The sequence below is a fragment of the Lathamus discolor genome, chromosome 6, assembly GCF_037157495.1.
Source record: "Lathamus discolor isolate bLatDis1 chromosome 6, bLatDis1.hap1, whole genome shotgun sequence".
NCBI classification, from domain to species: Eukaryota; Metazoa; Chordata; class Aves; order Psittaciformes; family Psittacidae; genus Lathamus; species Lathamus discolor.
In genome coordinates this window covers 45407592-45432376 of record NC_088889.1, presented here as the reverse complement: position 1 = coordinate 45432376, position 24785 = coordinate 45407592, and the positions used below count along the sequence as shown (strand labels likewise).

General features: G+C 37.7%; 2 long non-coding RNA genes across 3 annotated transcripts in view; one reads left to right on the top strand and one right to left on the bottom strand.

The window, feature by feature from the left end:
• Positions 1-624: 624 nt before the first annotated feature.
• LOC136017870 (uncharacterized) overlaps positions 625-24785 on the bottom strand; it is a 68827-nt gene continuing 44666 nt past the window's right edge. For both annotated transcript variants that reach the window (XR_010614124.1, XR_010614126.1), the window contains one exon: positions 625-690. This is a non-coding gene — a long non-coding RNA (uncharacterized LOC136017870). The remainder of the gene's footprint in view (positions 691-24785) is intronic.
• The window catches only part of LOC136017872 (uncharacterized), a 28714-nt gene continuing 27000 nt past the window's right edge, over positions 23072-24785 (top strand). The window contains exon 1 of the long non-coding RNA XR_010614129.1: positions 23072-23358. This is a non-coding gene — a long non-coding RNA (uncharacterized LOC136017872). The remainder of the gene's footprint in view (positions 23359-24785) is intronic.

The window sequence follows — 24785 nt, the reverse complement described above, 5'->3', positions numbered from 1 at the left end:
AAAGTTTACATCTAAACATCTAATTGTGGATTATGGTTGCTACCTGCTTTTCTGAGCATGCAGTTGCAAATATTGCTTGTTATACACATAACTACTGTAATAACTGTAACCTTTTACTATCTTTTTCCATACAGTTCACACAGCATGAAAAGAGTGACACAATTTGGTGTTGTGTTAAATATGAAAGTTCATGGCTCATAACATTAGTATAATTTTCTATTGATAAATTTGTGTTTTTTGAGTACTACAGTGTTGGTGAAGTGGCTCTCTGAGTCAAGGTATTCCTCATATTTTGAATAGCACTTTTATTCCAAACTCTCCATGCTTTCTGTGATCACAGGAGCTGTGATTTTGTTTTTAATTTTCCTTCAGAGATCAGTTGTACAAGCATTTCAGATGTAAAATTTAATGAAGTAAAATACAGTATTTTTAAAAAGAAAAAAGAATCAGTAACCTGATCCTAAAGTTTGCTTTAGTTTAAGCAATAGAAAAACCTAACTGAAACTAGAGCCAGATTCCCATGCAGTTTGTGTGCCTGAGAAATTGCTTCAGAGTAAGCTGGAGCTTTTGTTAAGCAACCAAACTCTCCACTTTCCTTATAAAAGCACACAATAGAAGACTTGCCTCTAAAGACTTATGGCTCCTAGGCAGATTCCTCACAGTCACACCGTTCCTTTAGTAGGAGAGGCACTGTGAAGAGAACAGAAGCCACAGTTTATAGTGAACACAGACAATAACCCCAGAAGCCTCTGCCAAAATTATAGGTTCATCACCTAGTCACTACTTTTTCCCTGCAGTGGCAAAAAAGTTAGCAATAAATGTTATTAATACAATTCCATGCCTTCAATTCCATACCAAAGCAGTTTGGATTGCATCTATATTTTTACCCTTGTAACAGAAAGAATGCTGTTATGAGAGAATGTTCCTCCATTTTCTTTCCTCTATTTGTCTATACTCAAAAGCAGATCTTGGGATTTATAGGGGAGATGACCCACAAGCTGTAAATTGTAGCTCATTCACTCCTATATGAGCTCTGGCCTTATCCATTTAACATTGCTATAGTTGCTCTGTGATGTGGAATGAACAGAAAAACAAAGAGCTGGAAGAAGGTAAAAGATTTGGCACTGTCACCTTGAAATTAGTTGGTAGTCTAAGTGCTATTGTGGTTTTTAATGAGGATTTATTTTTCCATCTTTAAAACTTGCCTCTCAGTTGTACTATTTGTGAGAATTAACTGAGTTGAAACACTCTTCAATGTATGTTATTGGTAAGGCTACAAAACCCCAAATAATCTGCTATTTAAAAGTGCTATTTTTGAAATAAAGAATAAAAGAGCAATTTGATTGATTGTTTGTTTAATCAAAGAGCCTAATTATTTTAAATTTAATGTTTTAGAGTTCTTTACATATCTGTCAAGTCTTCATCAAGGGAATTATCCCTGTCACATCTTTACGATGTTTTTTGCTATCATTTGCATTCATTGGTTCATCAAGAATTGGAAGCACAGTAAACAGCACTAGTCACATCTGAGTGTCTTCTAATTAGCAGGGCAACCATACACTTTTTGGGTCTGTGCCAAACATCTGAGAGCTGGAAGTGAAAGGAGCTTTCCTTGAGATGGCCTTTAGCAGCAGATATACCTTACAACCAATAACACTGAGACACGAGAAACTGCTAGGACAGCTGCTTAAAGAGCATAGTACTGTTTGCAATGGGGTGTGGTCAGGGCAGCCAGGGGACACACTGATTCAGATGCCCTCTTGAAGCTTCCACTCACAGGACTTCTGTGGTGATTAAATGTGTTTTTCTGTTGTACATCCCCTCAGGAGGACAGCCGCGGAAACGTCCCCTCCTCTCCGTAAAGTGAATCACCCCTGGATAGTGTGGGTGTAGCTGTTTGTACATCTCTTATCATGCTAAGGATGTGCGAATATCTTGACATGCAAACCACAGGACCACCCAAGACTCTAGCAGCTAAACTGAAATGATTCAGTTATGATTTATGTTGGGAGGTTTCCTCTGCAATATATTCACCCTTGAAGGAGATGAAGGAAACACATAAATTTGCTTATGTAATCTAGAAATGGAAGAAGAGGATCAAGTATATTGTAAAAAGCTCTCAAAAATAAGTGTGAGTAAGGCATACTCTCATAGATGCCACACTTAGATGAAGACTGGGAAAGACACAGGATAATGCATGGTCACTTGACCTGAAAGGAAGATTAAAGACTCAAAAATGAGAAGTAGAATAAAGGCCACAAGTAGAGCCTGGGAAGAAAAATCAGTCCTGACAAGATGGGTTCGTATGTCTAGACTGTTTCCCCCTAGTGCAACCTTCCAAACAAGCACATTTTGTGAAGTTCTAAATCCTCCTCCTTGTCAGCCAAAAATTTTCTCTTCAGAGATCAGCACTAAAGTCAGACAAAAGCTTTATGGTTTGGCTGAAGGTACTGGCATAAACTTAAGAAAATGAAATTGTTGGAGACCCCACTGTGAAAACTGTCCTACAAAAAAACCCCTAAAATTATTTCCTTTCCACCTTCCCTTTAAATGGCCATAGGGTTTGCTCTTCACAACTAGTAGTATTTGAAAAGCAAGAACAGAATCAAATTGGTTCACAGGTTCTGAAAAGTTCTCATCATATGTAATATTTCTGTTTGGAACCAAGGATATAATAAATAAATTGTAATTACTTCCAGAATCCATCAGAACCCATAATACAGGACATTACAGTAAAATATATGCTTAGAATGTAATAAAAAACTTACATCACGGCTAGCAACAGGTATTTCTATGAGACCTGGCAGATCACAGAGCCAGCTAAAGGGAATATGATAAACTGGAGTATACAATATCTTCTGATAAATTGGAACAATACTAATTATACGGTTTCTTAGTATTGTTTATTTATACCAATAGCTGAAAGATACATTTGGTGTACATCATGTTATATTTGAAGGAAATCAAAAGATCTTAATGAAACCAGAAGTTCTATAATGAAATAAATTTAGAAATTGGAAGTCCAAAGAGTCACTCCATATCCCACTGCTACTGAATATGCGAGAATTGTTAACACGAATTACACGATTCTAAAAAAAATCAAGATTCATAAGGATTTGATATGTACAAAGCAGCATGAATTACAATTTGCCCACTTATTACAGTACTAATGTTAAAAATACACTGGTCTAATGTACCATGGGAGCAGGGTTTACAGAACTTCCGAGTACTCAGAGAGACAAAGTCAGTATGAGCTGCAGGGGTTCAGCTCCCTGATAATCAGTCACTGATAATGTAAAACTCTGTCAGTCATGTATCAATTAACAGTTCACCATGCATTGAACAGAAACTCTCAGAGGATCATAAATTTAAACAAACCCACAACATGTAGGACCCTTTTTTTCCCCTTTAAATGTAGACTTTTTAATGTACATTTTTAACCAAATGCTTGCAGAAAGTCAGATTTTGCCAAGTATCCAGCAAAAGCTGGGTGTTTCCAAAAAGCAGAAAACAGCTTTCAAAGTAGAAGACAGGTCTTGGACAAGGCTGTACTGTCAGTGGCTCCTAAGAGATATCTAGGATCAATATACCTAAGCGATATACCAGGATCAATGTGCACCCTTGTACCCTCTTTAAGAATACACAACTACAACAGCTTTTCGTCTTGGCTGCACCCATTTACCTGTCTCTCTGAGTACTTGAAAGCTTTGTAAACCCTCCCCCAAGACACATTGGGTTGCACCCTACATTCAGTATGCATCAAGGTTAGTACTTTGCACCTGCCTGATGTTTGTCTTTGGCCTCCACTGGAAAATTACTCACCTTTCCTCAATCCACTTAGGGCTTCCTGTGTACAGCAGGAGAAAAAGGCCCAAAGCATATGAGGAAGAACTTTGACAGATTCTACCCATAGCTTACTGCTCTATTCTTTGCTACAGCTTACAGCCGCTATAGAAAAGTTAGCAAAAAGCAGTATATAGTCACAGCTCAGCTGTGTTCATCTTACCTATTTTGTCCAGTGGTCATGATAAGGCATGGGTATGTATCTCCTTTTCTTAACATCTTCAGTCCCTAACCCACTACAGAAATAAAAGATAGGCAGCCAGGGAAGTCATACACAAATTTTCATAGCAATAATGGACAGAGCTTGTCTGACAAACTCTGAGGTTAAGTTCAGCTTCTGTATACCAGATCCTACTGCTGTGTAGGGATTACAGGTATATCCTGCAGTGGTAAGGGGACAGACTTCTGTGATCTGAGTTGTTTTGCATGTCTTTTGCCACATTCATTGACTCAATAAAGCAAATATGTTTACTGAGAGGGAAAGAGAGGGGCAGGAATGGAGAGAGAGAGATATACAGACTGAGGGAGAGAGGGAGGAAAAGAGAAAGTACGGGGGCAGGAAGAAAATGAGTGGCATATTGCATGAGTATATAGAGTAACGCAATACTGTATAATGTGATTGGTTTCCTAACCTGACCATATTTTACTTGAAAAAGGCATTTTTTCAAAGTGCTCACATGATTCTTAGGGGACATTGTCCTAAGTTGTATGTATATCCATGCATCTATGTAAACTGTAATTTTAAAAACCATTCTGTTCTGCAGCCCATTGGTGGACGGAAGGAAGGAAAGAGATCAGTGGAGAGGAATGTTTAAATAGCTTCTTGTTTTTCACTCACAGGACAGATGGCGTGCAAACTAATGAAAAATAAAACCCCAACTGACATTGTATAGCAGCTGTGTAGAATGTCAACTATAGGAAGGAAAGTGGCCCACTGGATAGACTTTTTTACTAGAAACAAGGGAACTCAGGTTCTAAGCCTGGTTTCCAATTCCCAAAAGCCTATATTTTTGTGAAACAAGTCTCTGTGCCTCAGTTTCTTCATCTGTGGAATAGGAACAATTAGATGTCTTATTGTAGGAGGAAAATGACAGAGAAATTGGGAGAACTTGATTTTTCTGGGACAGTCCATTGAAGACACAAAATATTTTACTTAACTCATGAGTAGTCATAGTGCTTATATTAAGAAAACTGAGCTCTTTCACTGGTCTAGAATTTTCTTTTTGGTGATCAGAATTAGTATGTTGTGATACTGTTAATAATGCTAAGATTCTACTCACCATTCCAAGCAAACGAGATTCATAAAATTCAAGGTACAGCCCTGGAAGAAGGAGAGTCCATGAGCTGTTACTCATTTCCTGGGGAGAGCTTTATATTTTTTTCCAGCAGGACAAGCTTTTCCTCTTTACATATTTTTGGTCTGCAAAAATTATGTCTGTAATGTGGTTGACTTTCCTCTTTTTCAAGTTGCTGTGCTGGTACTGTTCTTTTCAGCCTGTGGCATTTATGTGCAGATCTTTTCTGCTTTTAAGATGGTTTCTTTTCTTCTTTCTTTCTTTCTTCCTTCCTTTTTTTTTTTTTTTAATCTTTCTTCCCCCCTTCCACTTTCTTCCTTCAACCCCCCACTCCCCTACCCCCTTACTCAGTCATTGTCTTGAAACCCTGGGAAGAGTTCCTATAATCACTATGATCACAACTTAGTCTGGAAAGACACAGTTGCCTTTCTACTTAAGATAAGATAAATCAGAACACAACAAAATTGGTGTGATTTATGTCAGTTTCCAAAGGATCAGGGCTGGCTGCAGGGGTTACCTTGATTTTGATCTGTTGCAATTTTTTCAAAACAGAACAGGAAGAATCTCTCCCTTAGCCACTACATTTTTTCCTATCCAGCCATTATGAAAAAGCCACATTAAATTTTCAGAGTAGCAGTGAAGATAAAATTGTGCCTGTCTCTGATGCTTTGGAGGCTATCGGCTTTGAAAGGAAGCATGTGCAATTTTAAAGTTGCAATGACTGTGTCCAACTACTGCCTCTTTGATATACGAGGTCTTCTGTTTAGCCACTGATTTTGTGAGGGTGGGGAGGAAACACACTGTGATATGATTCAAGATGGTAGATATAAAAGAGTAAGATATTTCCCCCTGCATTCTCAAGTTCTCCCTCTTCTCTAAAAGACTTCGGAACTCATTCTCTCTGTGAAGATTTACACCTGAATGAAGCACCACCTGTGCTATGGCGTTCTCATAGAAAGTACTGTACATCTACTTAGTACAGCTTTTTCTTTTTATTAATCTAAGATAAAAGTTAATTTATTCACCCTGAATGGCAGTTAAGCATGATGAGGTTTAGGGAAATTCTATGCTGTGAAAGATTTGTGCTGTAAATTAAATCCTTATATTTAGCTATGAATTAAATCCTTATTAACTAGCTTGCCTAGTATCTTTGTGGCACAAAGGGACAGGACATCTTATTATGGTATAAATGATAAATCAAAACATGTCTTCTTAATATTACTCAGTGAAATAATTCCATCACGTACCATGCTATCAATATTTAAGACTGCCTAAGATATAAATGATACTGGCCACATATGTAATTGTAAAGTACATGTGATGTCAGATTAGTTAACACAAAATAACTGAAAAAAACTTGTTTATTATTGCAGTAGCAGTGGAAGTGATGAAGTGGTGCAAATGCAATGTTTATCATACCGTACACATTAAAAGTTATGATTGTGCAGGAACATTTCTCAGTTAAATGGTATGTGTCAGAGAAAACACTGCACCAAACAACAAAGAAAGGAATACATTTTGTTCCATCATCCTTTTCTCCTTTTTTTAATTCTTTTGAACTAGATCCCCCGTGTAGCCCAGAGGATACTTTATTTATGCCGCTGCAGTTCAGGGCCTACAAACCAATTCATCATGTTCCTGCCTTGCCTCATCTGCTGTAAATGAATGACCCTCCTGCAACTTTCTGAAGTCTGTTTGCCATTAATGTAGATTAATGCTATAAATACGCATATGTGTGTAAATGTGTGTGTGAAAAAACACATTTATGGAGTACATTGCGTTATGTTCCACAGCCACCAGCTCTGTAAGTTAGCATTCAGTAAATACAAATAACTATCCAATACCACAAGGAAATGTTGTGCCTGTGTTCTATTAAGAGTCATATCAATTTTTTACTTAAATGATATAAAATAGATATTAGCTTACCCTGTGTATTCAATGCAATAATTCAGAATTATAGCTTCATGTTACACACATATTCCCACCATTCATACATGATGAGGTTAGAAAGTCTGAAATAAAAAAAGTAGCAGATCTGGACTGCTTTGGATCTCTTCTTTGATGATTTGCATCAGAAGCAAATTCTGTACAGTTCCAAGTCTTTGTATTTTACAGTTGAATGTCTTTTATTAATAGGTATGTAAAAAAAAATAACCAAAACCAACCCAGACAGAACTGAAGGCTTTGAACAGGGCAAACAGATGGATTGTGAATGAAATTCTGCAGAAAATCATTTTCACAGTTAAATTAATATTGAGGGACAGTTTAATGACTTTTTTTGCAGGTTTAATCATATGATCTTTACTGCAAGCACAGGAAAATTTGGACTAGCACAAATAACCTCTCTGGCCTGAGTGGAATAAGTCAAGTTTTTAGGTATTTAACATGACATTGAACATTTCCAAATATGTTTTATTTATTGGCTGGTGAGCAGTACACTCATCTTTTCAACACAAACAAGCAAATGGGTAGATTCCTGCCAGTCTTCAACATCTTAACAGTTTTAGTTTAAAAAAAAAAAAAACAAAACAAACCCAAGCATCAACAAAAGAAAGACTCCAAAGAGGCTGTTTCTTAAAACTCTTGGCCTTTGAAGTCCTTCACATCCGTGTTTAGAACACAATTATTAAGGTTTGATTTTGTAGATATTTTCTAATTCCATAGATATTTTCCATACCCAGTTTAAGTAATTTGATGAATAAAAAGCTGTCAGAAACTAATGAATTTATAGAAAAGAATGGCACAACATGCTAACTGAATTGAGCTAAAGAAATTAAATAAAAAGCCCTTAGCAATTTCAGCTGCTTATGCCTAGTCCAGAAATTCAGTTCTTTGCTATCAGTTTTGATAAGCAGCCTTCCTCACTGATGAGACTATAAGATGATAATGTCATTCAATAACTCTCACACCCTTTCCTGCTATTTGTCCAGTGCAGGAAACTAAGGGTTTTCTTGTCGTGTGGACACAGAGGAAATATCCAGCAACCAAATACTGACCCTTGCATGCAAACAGATCCATATCCTCTTTCCGCCTGACAACTTCCTTCCTGCCTGCTAGGAACAAATCTACTCTTCATTTTTCCGGAGTTCTTTATACAGGCTACTCAGAAAGCCCTTGGGTAGGGACAAACATTTTATTAATGTAAACTTCATTTAGCAGCTGGATACTTAGGGCAGCCAGGCCCAAATTTATAGTAGAGAACTGTTTGCTTCTTTTAACTATAGTGTTGCTACAGCTGAGTCACTAAATGCTCTGTGCCAGGGACTAACATAAAGAGTTTACTGAATTGTCTGGCCTTAGCTTAACAAAGAAATATTTTCATTTCTGACATTTTGTGAAGGCTAAACTTAGGTAAGATGAATCTTACTGAATCTTTCCACAGCATTTCTCTGCATTAACAAGAAAATTAAAGACATTTTCTGGACATGAAGAATGGAGGTTTTATCTCTGTCTGACTTCCCTAAATATAGTCACTAAGGCATAAACTCTCTCCTGAATGATGTTGCTGATCAAATAACAAGCAACAAAACAGACAACAAACAGCTGACAGCTGGTAACAGAGAACCAGTTTTGTAGGGCTGTATCTTCTTTTCTGGGATCACCTATGTTATTTATTCTTTGAGTGAAATCTTGATTTCAGAATATAAAAGGAAAACTTGGGCCATGCTCTGTCTTATTCCTGTTGTTCAATTGCCTGGGAAACATTCTGTGGCACTACCCAGACTTGTTGTTCTGTGCTGCTGGAAGAACTTCAGAAGTCAGTAATTAAGTTCCCAAGAAATTCTCCCTCAGGCAGTTCATTAGCACTTTGTGCAGCCCTGACCAGGCTAGTTTTCACTCTTTTCACTCTAAAGTTAGTTCATTTACACATACCTTCAGAATTGTTCATTATTGTTCATTGTTACACTACAACATGCTGTATTGCTATATCCCCACCAGAAACCACCTTTTAGTGGAATCTCTACACTTTTGTGCCTGTGTTCATCTCATCAGAAGATCATGTAATCCTAGAATGGCTTGGGTTGGAAGTGGCCTTCAAAGATGGGACCAACTTCTGACGTATTCCCATTTACAAATTAAGAGTAGCTAAGCAGTAGTCAGCAGAGTTACAGACTTCCGTGTATGGTGAGAATTGGGCCCTTCTTGTATGAGAAAACAGATAGTGGGATCCCTCATTGTGCTACAGCATTACAACATACTGCAGAGTAGCTGTGAGCAGTCTCTAAAACAAGGAATTCTGTGGTGTGCCCTGAGGTCTCTGAGAATATGTTCTCATTTGGTAGGCGTATAGAACCACAAGTGTTATGGTTTGAGACTTGCCGGCAACTCAGAACCACTGTTACAGCCTAACCCAGGACAACCAGTCTGAAAGAAACTCATATCATCACCAACAAATATCACAGGAGCTGTGGTGGGTGAAGAAGGAAGAAGCAAAGGAGAGAGAAGGAGCAAAAGAGATATGGAAATGCTATATAAAAAAATGAAGGCCATTGATTCATATTGAAAGTTATCAATACTATATTACAAATGTGAATAGTATACAACATAGATGATTAAAAAAATACAAATTAGTATATTTTAAATTATTGTAATTATTAGAAACATTTCATTTAGTTGGATTTGACAAACATTTACAATGATTTTAATTGCATCATTTAGATTAATCATACTTCCTCTTCTAAAACATTTACAAATGTAACCTTAGTATGGTCTCCATTTTAAAGTATAGCAGGAAACTTTTATAAGCTTATCCTTTTGGTACTCACTGTTAATGTCTTCTGTAGCTCAATCTAAACTTAGAAGACCTTATTCTATATTGAATTATGACCAAATAATCAGATATAAAAACCCAGAGAACATATACTGACATTCAAAAATCAGTTATCCATAAGATGTCTAATTGGTATTAGAAATGAAATTGCAAAAGTATTTTATTTCAGTTGCTTCAGTATCAATTATTATTACTAAGTCTCAGTAGTCTCAGAAATTTTGAAGTTAACCAGATGAGCAGTTTTATATACTGGAGTTATCCTGAGAAAGGATTATTTGCTTGTACTTTTACTTTTACAAACATTTAATATTGCAGGTACCTGAACTAGGTACTTAGAATCATAGAATCATAGAATAGTTAGGGTTGGAAAGGACCTCAAGATCATCTAGTTCCAACCCCCCTGCCATGGGCAGGGACACCTCACACTAAACCATCCCACCCAAGGCTTCATCCAACCTGGCCTTGAACACTGCCAGGGATGGAGCACTCACAACCTCCCTGGGCAACCCATTCCAGTGTCTCACCACCCTCACAGGAAAGAATTTCCTCCTTATATCTAATCTAAACTTCCCCTGTTTAAGTTTTAACCCATTACCCCTTGTCCTGTCACTACAGTCCCTGACGAAGAGTCCCTCCCCAGCATCCGTATAGGCCTCCTTCAGATACTGGAAAGGCTGCTATGAGGTCTCCACGCAGCCTTCTCTTCTCCAGGCCGAACAGACCCAACTTTCTCAGCCCATCTTTGTGTCCCTCCTCTGGACTTGTTCCAACAGTTCCATGTCCTTTTTATGTGGAGGACACCAGAACTGCACACGATACTCCAGGTGAGGTCTCACAAGAGCAGAGTAGAGGGGCAGGATCACCTCCTTCGACCTGCTGGTCACGCTCCTTTTGATGCAGCCCAGGATTCGGGGCTGCAAGCGCACGCTGCCAGCTCATGTTCATTTTCTCATCGACCAGCACCCCCAAGTCCTTCTCTGCAGGGCTGCTCTGAATCTCTTCTTTGCCCAGCCTGGAGCTGTGACTGGGATTGCTCCGACCCAGGTGTAGGATCTTGCACTTGGCTTGGTTGAACTTCATAAGGTTGGCATCAGCCCACCTCACAGGCATGTCAAGGTCCCTCTGGATGGCATTCCTTCCCTCCAGCGTATCAACTGAACCACACAGCTTGGTGTCATCGGCAAACTTGCTGAGGGCGCACTCAATCCCACTGTCGCTGTCAGCGACACAAATGTTGAACAAGACCGGTCCCAACACCGATCCCTGAGGGACACCACTCGTTACAGGTCTCCAGCTGGATATTGAGCCATTGACCACAACTCTTTGAATGCGGCCATCCAGACAGTTCTTTATCCACCAAGTGGTCCACCTATCAAATTGATGTCTCTCCAATTTAGAGACAAAGATGTCATGCGGGACAGTGTCAAACGCTTTGCACAAGTCCAGGTAGATGACATCAACTGCTCTACTGCTGTCCATCAGTTCTGTAGCCCCATCATAGAAGGCCACCAAATTGGTCAGGCAGGATTGCCCCTTAGTGAAGCCAAGGTGGCTGTCACCAAGCACCTTGTTGTTTTCCATGTGCCTTATCATGCCATCCAGGAGAATGTGCTCCAAGATTTTGCCAGGCACAGAGGTGAGACTGACTGGTCTGTAATTCCCCAGGTCTTCTATTTTCTCCTTGAAAATGGGGGTTATATTTCCCTTTTTCCAGTCTTCGGGAACTTCACCTGACTGCCATGATTTTTCAAATATGATGGCCAGTGGCTTAGCAACTTCATTAGCCAGTTCCTTCAGGACCCGCGGATGGATTCCATCAGGTCCCATGGACTTGTGCACGTTCAGATTTTTAAGATAGTCTTGAACCAGATCCTCTCCTATACTTCAAATTGTTTCTGTTCTTGCATCTACATAACTATACCGAAGATCAGATGGACTGTGTTAGCAATACATAAAACCTGATTTTTCCTAGCATGGCAAGCATTCAAATGTTTTACTTTCTACAGAAAATGAACAAGCAGTGGTCGGTCATGTCCTGGAGTGTACAAGCAGGCCCCCCAGTGCTGGGGTCTGCTAAGGAGCCCCAACATGTCCAGACCCTGTGGCACAAAGCCCATGGGCGAGGGCATAGCCACCCTAGGGTCACTCATGGCTCCATATCTCTTACCACTCACTGACACTTTCAAACTAAGTGGTTCAGCTTGCAAGTGAATGGAGTCAGAGTTTGAAAAACAATTTAATTTAGTGAGTGAGACCATTCAGCAGAACTCGAACATGGCAAACTTGAAAACCAGTACTCTTGACTGGTATATCTTATAGGTAGGCTAGGGAAACCACTACCAGAAGAAACTGTTGGATTAAAAAAGGAGAGGGCATTTGTACAGACAATAAGAACAAATAGCTGTAAAATTAAAAAAAAAAAAAAAAAAAAAGGAGGGGCATTTTAAGCAATTCTTCAGGGTTTAAAGCAGCTTCTATACGAGATCTTAAGTCCTCCACCTGCATTAATTTCTTCATTTGTATGACAGATAAAACAGTGCAAATAGCTTCTCAGACCAAACAGGCTCCAAGTCTGAGCTGGTTTAGCAATTACTGTGTCTAATGTTTTCCGGTAGTTGCTTTCCTAACAAGAGCATAATGAAGACGAAATTGCTTTTCCAGTTATGGCTGAATAATTTGAAATAATCTCCCAGGTTAAAACACTACCCTTACCTCAGGTTAACCTGCATTCCTTAGCACGACAGCTATGGTGTCAAATTCTGTGCCATGTACACTAGCATTACAAGTAAAGTAATTTTAATAATTCATGGTACAATTATTGTTGAACCTGAGAACTTAGATTTTGTTTGGAGTTGCTTTCTAGGATCAAATTTTCCTGAAGCTAAAGGAAATCTGTCTTATTCCTTTCATCTATGTGAAAGTTGTGAGAAAAAGCCTTTCTCTTTAATTCTGATACAGAATGGAGGCAAGTAGCATTTTTAAGCATTGGATTATCTCATTCAGCCTTGTTTTTTAAGCAACATGGCATGTAAGTCTGGATTTTGAAAGCTCTAAAATGCAAAGAAAAAGAAATAATTTCTGAAGTGTCAAGTTCTTATTTCAAACATGCTTATATATCTGCAAAGAAGTTCAGAATGAACACCCTGGATCAACATCTTCTTAAAGAGACTGAGATGAATTCAAGTTTGCAAGCTATACTGGCGACTGAGAGAAGACAGAACAGCTCCTCCCTTCTTCCTGTGTTTAATTATACCCGGAGTGACTCACAAGTTACTGTGTTGCATTATCATTCTAAGTAACAAATGAAAAACAGGCTAAGGGCCTGTCTACCTAGGTATCACAGAGAAAAGATCTGCTAATCATCATATTGCAAGTATCAGGAATGAAATCCTGACACTGTTGAACCCAGCGGAAACATTTTCATCAGTAGGGTTAGGATTTCTCCTGAGTACTTTCTGTGTTACGCTTATGTGAATCTCACCAAAAGACAGGCTGGCCACATTTAAATTGTGGGTTTTTTTCGTTGTTGTTTTTTCTTCAAAATACATAAAATGCATTAACAAAAGCCACGTGGCTGTGGAGTTTAACTTCAAAACTAATTAACACTTCTTAGGCAAGCTGGATTGCCCTCCAAAATATTCCTTTGAAATCATTAGAAAAAGGCTCCAAAAAGCGGCACTTCTCATACATTACTTAATACGACTTAATTTTTTTCTATACGTGTTTTACATTTTTTAATCACTTAGTGTTCTTTGAACTACTATTGTTACTGATGATTTGTAACTTTTTGCAACTGCCAAACTACTGGCCACAGTCAGACCTGTTGGAATTAAAATTATGAAATCAAAATTACTTTTTGATTAAAGGGAATTTAACATGTTAATCTTTTTGCAGTTATATCTGTTCAACAAAAGCTTTCTATTTTTTCTTCTGCTTGTGTAAGCCACAAAATGAAAACCATTTCAGAGAGAATTCCAACTGACATTTGTTAGTCTTTTTCAAAAAGCAATAGTAACAAACAAACAAACAATAACCTTCAACAAAAACAAACACCTTCTTACCCAAATATGTGTAAAAACCAAATTATCAAGTAATGAAGTTTTCGTAATTTTTATGGTGAGACAGTACGTATAAAGTGTAATTTATGAACAGAGACACGGCTATTTAAAAATACTGTCCTGTCTCTGAGTCAGACTGATATGAAGATACTTAATTATTGCCAAGGGCATTTTTCATTGTATATCTACAAAGGGAAAAGCGCAATGGCAATATAACCTAATAGTTAGCTTTTTTTTCCTACAACAGAACTGTGCCATTGGTTGAACTGTAGTTCCACCTACTCTTTCAGTTGCGTATAATAATCTTCAATTCCTGTTTAAATTGTTTTCTATTTAAATACCTGTTGACTTTCACCGCTGAGGTGGTTGCATTTTAGCATTAAATTGGAGCTTTCCATATAGAATGCAATGTGCATATGCATTGTATGCATGTATACGTATCACTGCTTATTACTATCACTTTATCACTTATGTACATTAATAACAGATAATATTTGTGTTGTGGTTGTGCCTGGAGGAACCAGTCAGATGAAGGCAACAGTAAAATAACACAGATAGTAAGTATATAGCTGTTACTCAAAGTGCAACTCAGATAGCGTTCAGAAATATGTTGCTTTCATGATACCTTTATGCGCTTTGTGACAGTAAAAGAACAGAATTAACATATATTTTGCTATTTTTAAAGTAAAGTGCTTCAGTGGATAAAACAGAGATGTGATTATCTCTCCTGTCAAGTTTAAGAGCATGTTCACAATTGTCAAAAGGAACATACTTTGGGATTTAGTGATGTTCATGAGAAAACCTGTGATTTTTTTGCAGCAGGTTTTATTTTTTAACCTTGTGCTCAAGGTTAAAAAAAACAAGCAACCAACGAAACAAACAAAGAATAAGCCCCATTTTTTAATTCAGACTTAAAACTGCACCTACAACATCACTAAATCTTAATGTAACATGAATATCATTCAATGGAAGAAGATAGATGACAGAAAGATTCTTTTCTGTAGTCTATATTATGTTGCAATTCTGTTATTCTGATCTTTGAAAACAAAATTGTAAATCAAGTTTCATACAAGGATGAATGAATACATAAGTAAAAATATTGTTAAAATAAAATTGACTTTGCAATTTTGTAGTTTAAAGCTTTCATAGAACTGGAGATTGACAAGTCAAAATTTCATTTTGTCATTCTGATTCTGTTATTGTTGGGTTTAATATATTTCGCATTGGCATACACCCCACGTTAGGAGAGTACATTTACTGAAGTTTGCTGTCTTTCTATATGATCAATCACAGTTGTCATCAGAATTCTACCCTTACCTACATATTGTCTATGCATTTTGAAAATACAATTTCTTAATTCAGATTCATTATTTCCTATTATTTCATATAATTTCCTTTCTGTCCTTCTTGACATCCATACTTGTCTCGTGTTAATAGAGTTCTCTTTAACATTTCACTTATTCTGGCTACCTCGCTAATCTTAATCCATCTGCAGAATGCCACGTTGTGTTATATTAGGCTAAAAGCTTTCTTGTTTTCAAGGATTTTCAAGCTTCAACACCTCTCTCCTTTTATTCACTGCAGATGCCCAAGACTGTTACCGTACTTCTGCAGTTCATTCCTAAGGATTTGTTTTTCTTAATACAATTTTAAGAAATTGGCCATGTGATATAGACAGACTGAAAAGAAGCTGGAAATAAATTGTGTAAAGAAATTATTTACTTAGCCAATAGCACAAAAAAAAACTTACACTGAATAAAATTATTTTCTTTTTCCTCTTCTTTGTTTGACATTCATCTTTAGTTGGGTATATTTCTTGTGTGTGAAAAATGATATTAACACAACCAACGAGTTATAAGAAATGTTGAGGTTTATAAATTTAATGATAGAATCATAGAATCACAGAATAGTTAGGGTTGGAAAGGACCTCAAGATCCCCTAGTTCCAACCCCCCTGCCATAGGCAGGGACACCTCACACTAAACCATCCCACCCAAGGCTTCATCCAACCTGGCCTTGAACACTGCCAGGGATGGAGCACTCACAACCCTCCTGGGCAACCCATTCCAGTGTCTCACCACCCTAACAGGAAAGAATTTCCTCCTTATATCCAATCTAAACTTCCCCTGTTTAAGTTTTAACCCATTACCCCTTGTCCTGTCACTACAGTCCCTGACGAAGAGTCCCTCCCCAGCATCCCTATAGGCCTCCTTCAGATACTGGAAAGCTGCTATGAGGTCTCCACGCAGCCTTCTCTTCTGCAGGCTGAACAGACCCAACTTTCTCAGCCTATCTTCATACGGGAGGTGTTCCAGTCCCCTGATCATCCTCGTGGCCCTCCTCTGGACTTGTTCCAGCAGTTCCACGTCCTTTTTCTGTTGAGGACACCAGAACTGCACACGATACTCCAGGTGAGGTCTCACAAGAGCAGAGTAGAGGGGCAGGATCACCTCCTTTGACCTGGGTGGTGGTCACGCTCCTTTTGATGCAGCCCAGGATACGGTTGGCTTTCTGGGCTGCGAGCACACACTGAAGCCGGCTCATGTTCATTTTCTCATTGACCAGCACCCCCAAGTCCTTCTCCACAGGGCTGCTCTGAATCTCTTCTTTGCCCAATCTGTAGCCGTGCCTGGGATTGCTCCGACCCAGGTGTAGGACCTTGCACTTGGCATGGTTGAACTTATAAGGTTGGCATCAGCCCACCTCACAAGCATGTCGAGGTCCCTCTGGATGGCATCCCTTCCCTCCAGCGTATCAACTGAACCACACAGCTTGGTGTCATCGGCAAACTTGCTGAGGGCGCACTCAATCCCACTGTCCATGTCAGTGATGAAGATGTTAAACAAGACCGGTCCCAACACCGATCCCTGAGGGACACCACTCTTTACCGGTCTCCAGCTGAACATTGAGCCATTGACCACAACTCTTTGTATGCGGCAACACAGCCAGTACCTTTCAATCTCTTAAAAAAAATCCCAAAACTATTTAGAGGTGAAGATAGCTATTTTTATATTTCTAGAAGTTTATTTTGCTCCATATTATTCAAGTGTGTCAGTGATCAAGCATGTCAGTGGTGGGACTTCCCACTCGCATCTCCTATTTTCATGTTAAAAAAATTTTGAAAAACAAAAAATACATATCTTATAACCAAGTCATCACATAATATTAATCCTGTACTTTAAGACCATCAATACAGAGAGGTCTCTCTGTACCAGCAGGCAATCCTACTCTGCTCTTGTGAGACCTCACCTGGAGTATTGTGTACAGTTCTGGTGTCCTCAATATAAAAAGGACATGGAACTGTTGGAACAAGTCCAGAGGAGGGCCACAAGGATGATCAGGGGACTGGAGCACGTCCCATATGAAGACAGGCTGAGGAAGTTGGGGCTGTTCAGCCTGGAGAAGAGAAGGCTGCGTGGAGATCTTATAGCAGCCTTCCAGTACCTGAAGGGGGCTTATAAGGATGCTGGGGAGGGACTCTTCGTTAGGGACTGTAGTGATAGAACAAGGAGTAATGGGTTAAAACTTAAACAGGGGAAGTTTAGATTGGATATAAGGAAGAAGTTCTTTACTGTAAGGGTAGAGAGGCACTGGAACATGTTGCCCAGGGAAGCTGTGAATGCTCCATCCCTGGCAGTGTTCAAGGCTAGGTTGGACAGAGCCTCGGGTGACATGGTTTAGTGTGAGGTGTCTCTGCCCATGGCGGGGGGCTGGAACTAGATGATCTTAAGGTCCTTTTCAACACTAACTATTCTATGATTCTATGATAAAAAGACATCTCTCCCAGAATGACGGAGGTATTAAGCATGAGCATTTATGTGTAAGAAAGAGAAGCTTGCCCACTTCTGCCCTGTAAAGGATCCATTTCTTTTATTAGGTGTATTAATTTGATTTCTTTAAAAAAATATATCCCCCTTTTTAGGGAAAAGGGAAGAAAATTTTTTATAATATTAAAATATGTACAATAAATATAAGAATTTTTAATACAGCTTACTGAAATTTTATAAACATTAATTTCTGCATTAGTTTGGTTTCTAATGGTCTTGAACTGAAAGAAAACATAGTTCTGAATTGCAGTGATAAAAACTTGATTTCTGGCACACATGCAAAACTGTTTATTTTTATGGATGACATAATTAGACTGAATACCCACAAACAATGAGAATATATTTCAATATGTTCTCTGTGCTGCTTAGGTCATGAAGTCAATCATAAACATTAACTGAAACAAAACATTCCTTGGGCAAATCAAAGGAAGTACCACTGAAAGAACATAAGCAGCAGAAGAAAGCTTGGAGTCTTTCCACACTAATGTCTTATTATGTGGAAGAATATCAAGATCTCAATAGAGCACTCGTCCAACTAGTGCTTCTGGCCAATTTTCTTCTCCCCAAAAATGTAACTGGAATTATTAATGCTTAAGAAAATTCAGCACTTTGTAAGATCGAGTCCTTTATTCATTGCAGAGTTTAGAGAGCTTTTAGAGAGTATCAGAGATGACAGAAAATTCCATACAGTCATTATTAGCAGAGCATTATATACTGATACAACATACTGAAGTGCCAGAGAAGAACAGCAGACCTATAAGGTACATTATGAATGCTACATGCTTGAAGGCATGCTGTCAGTAGCTGTGCGGAAAATGGTACTGGCACCGTATTGTTTCTGTCCAGCTGTGGAAGCTGGAATCAAAGATAGGTACAGCCTGTCTGCTTTTCTGTTTGTCTGGCATGCTATTTGTATCTCTTCAACAGGCATAACTGGCTTTAAAGCATGATTTTCAATTGGTTGGCCCCTTATCAGGATCAGTTTTGCACAGAGATCACTGTTGTACTTTCTGGCAATGGGAAGAGATGGTTTGGAATCTCAAAGGATATGATTAACTTTCACTTCTAGTGGCATGGACCACCTTTGTATGACCTATTATAAGATACATAGACGAGAAGTGGTAGAAGCCACAAAGGCGACATATTCGTCCATCCATGCAGTGCCTGCTAATTTGGTGGTATGAATACAGTGGAACCTCATCAGTGTGAGAAGATCTGCACTTCCATCTGTCACTTCATTCCTAGCTGTTAAGACATCTTATTCACAAGAAGCATAAGCTCTGGAAAGATTCTCACCCACCAATTACATTTGGTTTAGTTTTTGATGAAAATGTCCCCAACTGTCTAAACAGCCTGATGCTAACCATTCATGACTGACCACTATTCTACCTGTCAAGATGAGCAGAGGTAGCCTGCAGTACCTTTGTAGAAACCCAAGAAAAATTCTGTGTTCTTAAGCATGTAAGTGAATATGGCTTGTTGAAATGTTTTTGGATGTAGAGATGAATGCAGTCAGAAATAACCTATGCCTGGTCACCCTTCACATCAGCATCCTTCTGAAGGGGTTTATAAATCACCAGGAGGATTCTTAGAAGAATCATACTGTCAGACATGAGATTTATTACTCAGTAGAATTCTTCTATATGCAAAGTTTTCTTTCACCTACACTCCCTCCCAAGGACATCTGATGAAGGAATGACCATTTTTGTCTGCTATAAGCATTTTAAAGGAATGAAAGAGAAAAGATGTATCAATGGAAAATTGCTATAATGTCCCTGCAGCTTTTAGAAGGGTAATGTTTGCCATGTCCCAGAAAAAAAAAAAAAAAATGTAATGTTTGATTTATGTCTTTTCGTGGATGACTTGCATCATCCAGAGAGATCTGAATTAATCTGGCCTCTTTCACCATGATAGAAGATGCAACTTGTTTTTGCTAATTCTCTTAAATGTGCAAATCTAAAATAATTACTGCTGGAAACTGATTTACACTGTTAGCTTTGTTTAGCTGCCAGTGAGGCAGCTGGTACCTTTTAGCCATCCTGCAGTACTACTATAACGTAAGTGTAAGAGTTTCAAAGAGAGTCTGGGACCATGCAAGTTCAAGCTTCAGAAATCAACTGCATAGACAATTTCTTCTGAGCCTTCTGAGGGTGCACAGAGGTACAGTGTTGCAAAAGACACTGAGAACTGAATTCTTTGGAACTGATTTTTATGTGGTCACTATTTATTCTTTCTCAGTGAAAGTCATTGCTCGTTGGTATACACATGGACAAGTACATAATAATGAGATTGACTTAAAAGGACAGTGAAATAAATTATTGTCCTAAGTTAAAATATGGCGTTCAAGAATTCAGTTTCTAGAATAAATAATCTCATTAATGTCTAAAACTATATATGAATTGATGACCAATAAAATTTTAAGATTTTAAATACAGCAGGTAAACTTTTCATAGCAACCTTTCATGCATACACTAAAGTATATGCCTGGACTAATATAATGGAGCTATTAAATTAATGAGTCATGTATTGAGGAAGACGTACATCAAAGGCTAACATACTTTCTGATATGCAAGTATGCATTAGTGTGTTACTTTAGATGCTCTGACACATGGAAAGACATAATCTGCACCAACAATATTTACTTGTAACATATACGTCTCTGAGCATGGAAAGACTGACACCTACATAAATATGTTTTAGGCTCAAAGCTGATATAAATGATAAGGAAACTTAATCACCGGGGAGTCAGTCTAAATATTTGAATTACAATAGAAGTTATTCTAGCTTTCATGATTAAATGAGAAGAGGGATGGAGTTGTGATAGCAGAAGAAACTAACAGGAAGAATATAAAGATAAGTAAAGCTGAGGACTCTATCTTAGTATGTTTCTTATTCTTTATTTTTCTAGGCTATCCTTTACTATTCATCCTTCTTGTTCCATGACATCCAGACTATCTTATTTATTATTCACTTCCACTGATTTATCGGTGAGCTAATTACAGCACTACTTTCATTTTCTCTGTATAAAGCCAGAGATGCTTTGTAATACACAGAACTGGTGTTTGAGCCTCAAATTTATTTATGGAAACAGTTACAACAGTCTTGATACTTACTGATGAGTTTATTTTCACTAAGGTCACGAGTTAACAATATCCATGTATGTGCAGGTTTGGGATCATCCATAATAGTACATTCACATCTACATTGATTTGAAGTAATCAATGAATGGATAAAGGTACGCTGAATGAAGGAAGAGCAACAAATACAAAAGTGTGTATATTCTTACCTTACAGAACTGAACATTTCTAGGAATTGTTGTGATCTGCCACATTCATAGTGCACTTTAAACATTTTCATCTCCATATTTCTCAATGCTATATTTTCCTAGTGCTAATATATGCCATGGCAGACTTGTATAGTGCAAAGAACAAAAAAAGATACAAATACTGAAGAGTCTGTGATCTATCTAATCACAGCTCAGTTGTTCATCTGTAAGGTATCACTGCTGAACAGGGTGATGAAGGAAGGGTTCATGTGTTAAGACGTTATTGGGAATCTGAGGATCTGGCTTCTCTTCCTATTTCTTCAAAAGATTTTATGCTCAATCTTCCATATATCATTTTGGGTTTGACTCAGTGCCAAAGGTAATGACAATCTTTATTTCTTGGTGCTAGAAATTCTGTGTAATGAAGATGGGTAATGGAGATTGGTAATGGTGATGAAATTGTACTAAGGAGTTGTTACGCATTTGTTGTGATGTGCTTTGATATCCCCAGATGTCAGAAAGTATAGAGATATAATGTATTTGTACTGGTGTTTTGTTTCCCATTTTATCATCTGCTAATGGACATAATACGTTTTAAGAAAGACTTTGAAGGATTACAATGAAGAGACTTGTAAAAAAAAATAATGCTATCTCTCAGCATATTTCTAATACCTGAAACATTTCTTAGATACAAAAATGTATTTATTCCAGTATTTTAATTTTATGAAAGAACTTTGACAAAGAAGAAACCTGATCCTTTCTTTAATTTCAATTATTGGTAGGCATACCATGGTGTGATATACTGCATAAATGCCTAATATCAAATAGATACTTGAAACTACATGGTAGCATTCATCCTCTACCTACATGCATAGGAAATAATATGATGAAAATTCATATAGTAAAAGAAAGCGGATAATGTCCATAATGTTTCCAATCTATCTATTTGGAAGCTTTTTCATCTTGAGAAAATATCTGGAGTTGCTTAAAGAATCCTGAAATATATCACTCCAAAATATTCCAAACTCTTTCCAGTTCTCTAGAGCAGGAAAAGCAGAATCCTCTGTTTCTATAGTGCTGCAGCATAAAACTGCTAAAAGATTTAATTAATTAAAAACTTATAAACAGAAATACTGTCATCACTGCTCTCATAAGGTCTCATACACAGTTGCACTTGTAAAACAAAATAAACAGTATAAAAAGGATGAATTCATAAGGACAATTTCAAAACAAATAATGAAAAATATTTCAATTAACATTAAATACACCGGTTTAGTATGTCCTAAAAGTCAAATTTTCTCATTAAAAGCTATTTTAAAGCAAAGATGTATTTTTTGTTAAGAAAAATAATTGTTCAAATACACTGAAGTTACGGCATTTTCAAAAGGTCTTTACTATTACTGCACTTAGAAATATTTACTTTGATGAGAACAATCAACATTAGGCCAGGATTAAATGCTCCAAAAGTCCTATTCTTAGTATCTGTCTCCATTCTTACTTATAAATATTGTTTTGGAGACTCTAGTTTTCCATCCAAATAAATTAGGCTTAGGTAATTACAAGTTCCCAGTATTCTGTGAGAAATCAAAAGCAAAAAATACTCTTCAATATATGAAAGGAATATTATGAAAGGTATGGATGGCTACTATTGACTTGCTGCATAAAATTGTCTTGCACATGGGTTTTCCACGCATATAACTGCAGCATAAAATATGACATTATGAGAAACCTTCTGACAAATTGATTAATAATCTTGAGCTGCTGAAGTTCAGCTGAGTGAGCAATTAAACATTCCAAACAGCAATGAACCTTCAGAGATAATTTATGATAATTTTATGCACAAGAGCTCAGTGGCTTTTTAATTTGATAGAATGTTAGTAGCACAGATTTCTAACAAGGGAGTTTCAGTGCTCCATACATCACTGAGATTACTTAAACATTTCAAATGTGGTTGATGAATGAAGTTTCCTGAGATGTAAGGAGATACAGAAGGTGTCAGAAGGTTGAGATTATTCATCATATCAATTATTGAAAGTGGATGAATTGACATCATACTCCCAGATCATATTTTATAGCCATTATAAAGACAGAACAGAAATAACAGACTTGGTGGACTGCAGAACTGCCAGGATATCAAACTTCTTCCCCCTTCTATTCCAGCATTGTTCTTCCACGCACAATGTTAACACTTCCAGGTGTTTCTTTGAAAGTCATCCACAATCTATAGCAAGAGAACAAGACCCTTTGGATATCATCAGCTAATATCTGGAAAATATCCCATGCGGATCAAGAGAGAAAAGGTAGGTTAAGTAAAATGAGTCTAAACTCAGAAATGTAAATACTGTGTTGTTTTTGCTGAGGGAAAGCAGGTTTCTCTACATTCTTCCACAATTTTTTTGCCTTTCTGTTGGCTTCAAAAAACTGCATAGGGCAGTACATTCAAACAAGTCAAACATTTTTAATTCCTAGAATATTTCCCCTTCATTCTTTTATTTCATGGTTTGGACAGTAAAATGTAATGTTTTAATCTTGTTCTTCTGACATGCTCATGACAGATTTAAATACACCAAGCTAAACTAATTAATGTAAAGAGGATTTCTTTATTATATGAACAAAGATGAAGTCTCTGCTTTGAACAGAACACTGAAGTGCTCAGATACCGCATGTATAAGACAACAGCCAGTTGGTGAATTTTATTTGGTTTTAACACTACTGTAATAATCCTGACAATAAATCATCTTTTCACATATCCAAACAGCTATCCTTCCATGCAGAGAATAGAATGTTGTTAAATGGATGCTAAAATGAGAAAAAAATGTTGCTAGAAGCAGGAAAGCAGCTTGTTACTTGAATTCCTTCAAGTGAGAGATCACTTCATTTGTGTAATGCACTATTAGTCAAAATGCTCCTCAAAGCTCAGGAACTATGCAGACAGCTTGAAGAGTGATAGGTGGGAGAGTGGGCGTGTTTGCACAGACCTCGTGGCTTCAAATTCTACTTCAGACTAGAACTATTAGTCTCAGGTTAATGAAAATAGTTGCCTGACCCTTTGTGTGTCTTCAACGTTATTGTTTCTAGGGCTGACTCCTGCACAGCTCCAGGTGCAGTATCAACACCTATAGACATAACTGAAAGCCTCCCATCCTTGAAAAATGGAGTCAACATTAGTAGTAGAATTACAGAAACTGATAAAAAAGACAAACAAAAAAAAAAAAAGGAGTTTCTGTAAACACGGTGATAAATCTCTGAAACTCCCCCTGGACATTACTGAACAAATGCAACAGAGCTGGCAAGCAGCTAGCATTCTCACCTAAAAAGAAGCAGGTCTGAACTCATGGCATTGACGTTCTCTTCCTTGAAAAGCTTACCTCAGCTGAGTCAGGCATTAGTTTCACTCCCATCTTAATAAAGATCCTTTTCCCAGAAGGATATCAAAACTAGAGCCAAACACTGGTTATGGAGGTAGAGTCCCTGGTGAGCAAAAGGAAGAACTCCAAATTGTGGGAGAAAAAAAAAAAAAAAAAAAAAGGCTAAAACCCTCACAACCTAGGAAATGACCCAAATTAAATTTTAAAAAATTGATTTGCTTCACCTAGAGAATGGATTGAAGCAGTCCTCAGACATGAGCTGCCATAGGGACATTAGGACAATATTTTCAGTCAAGTTCTATCAGGTCAGTTGGTTAGTCTTAATGAAATTTCTCTCACTTATACAGAAAAAGCTTCAA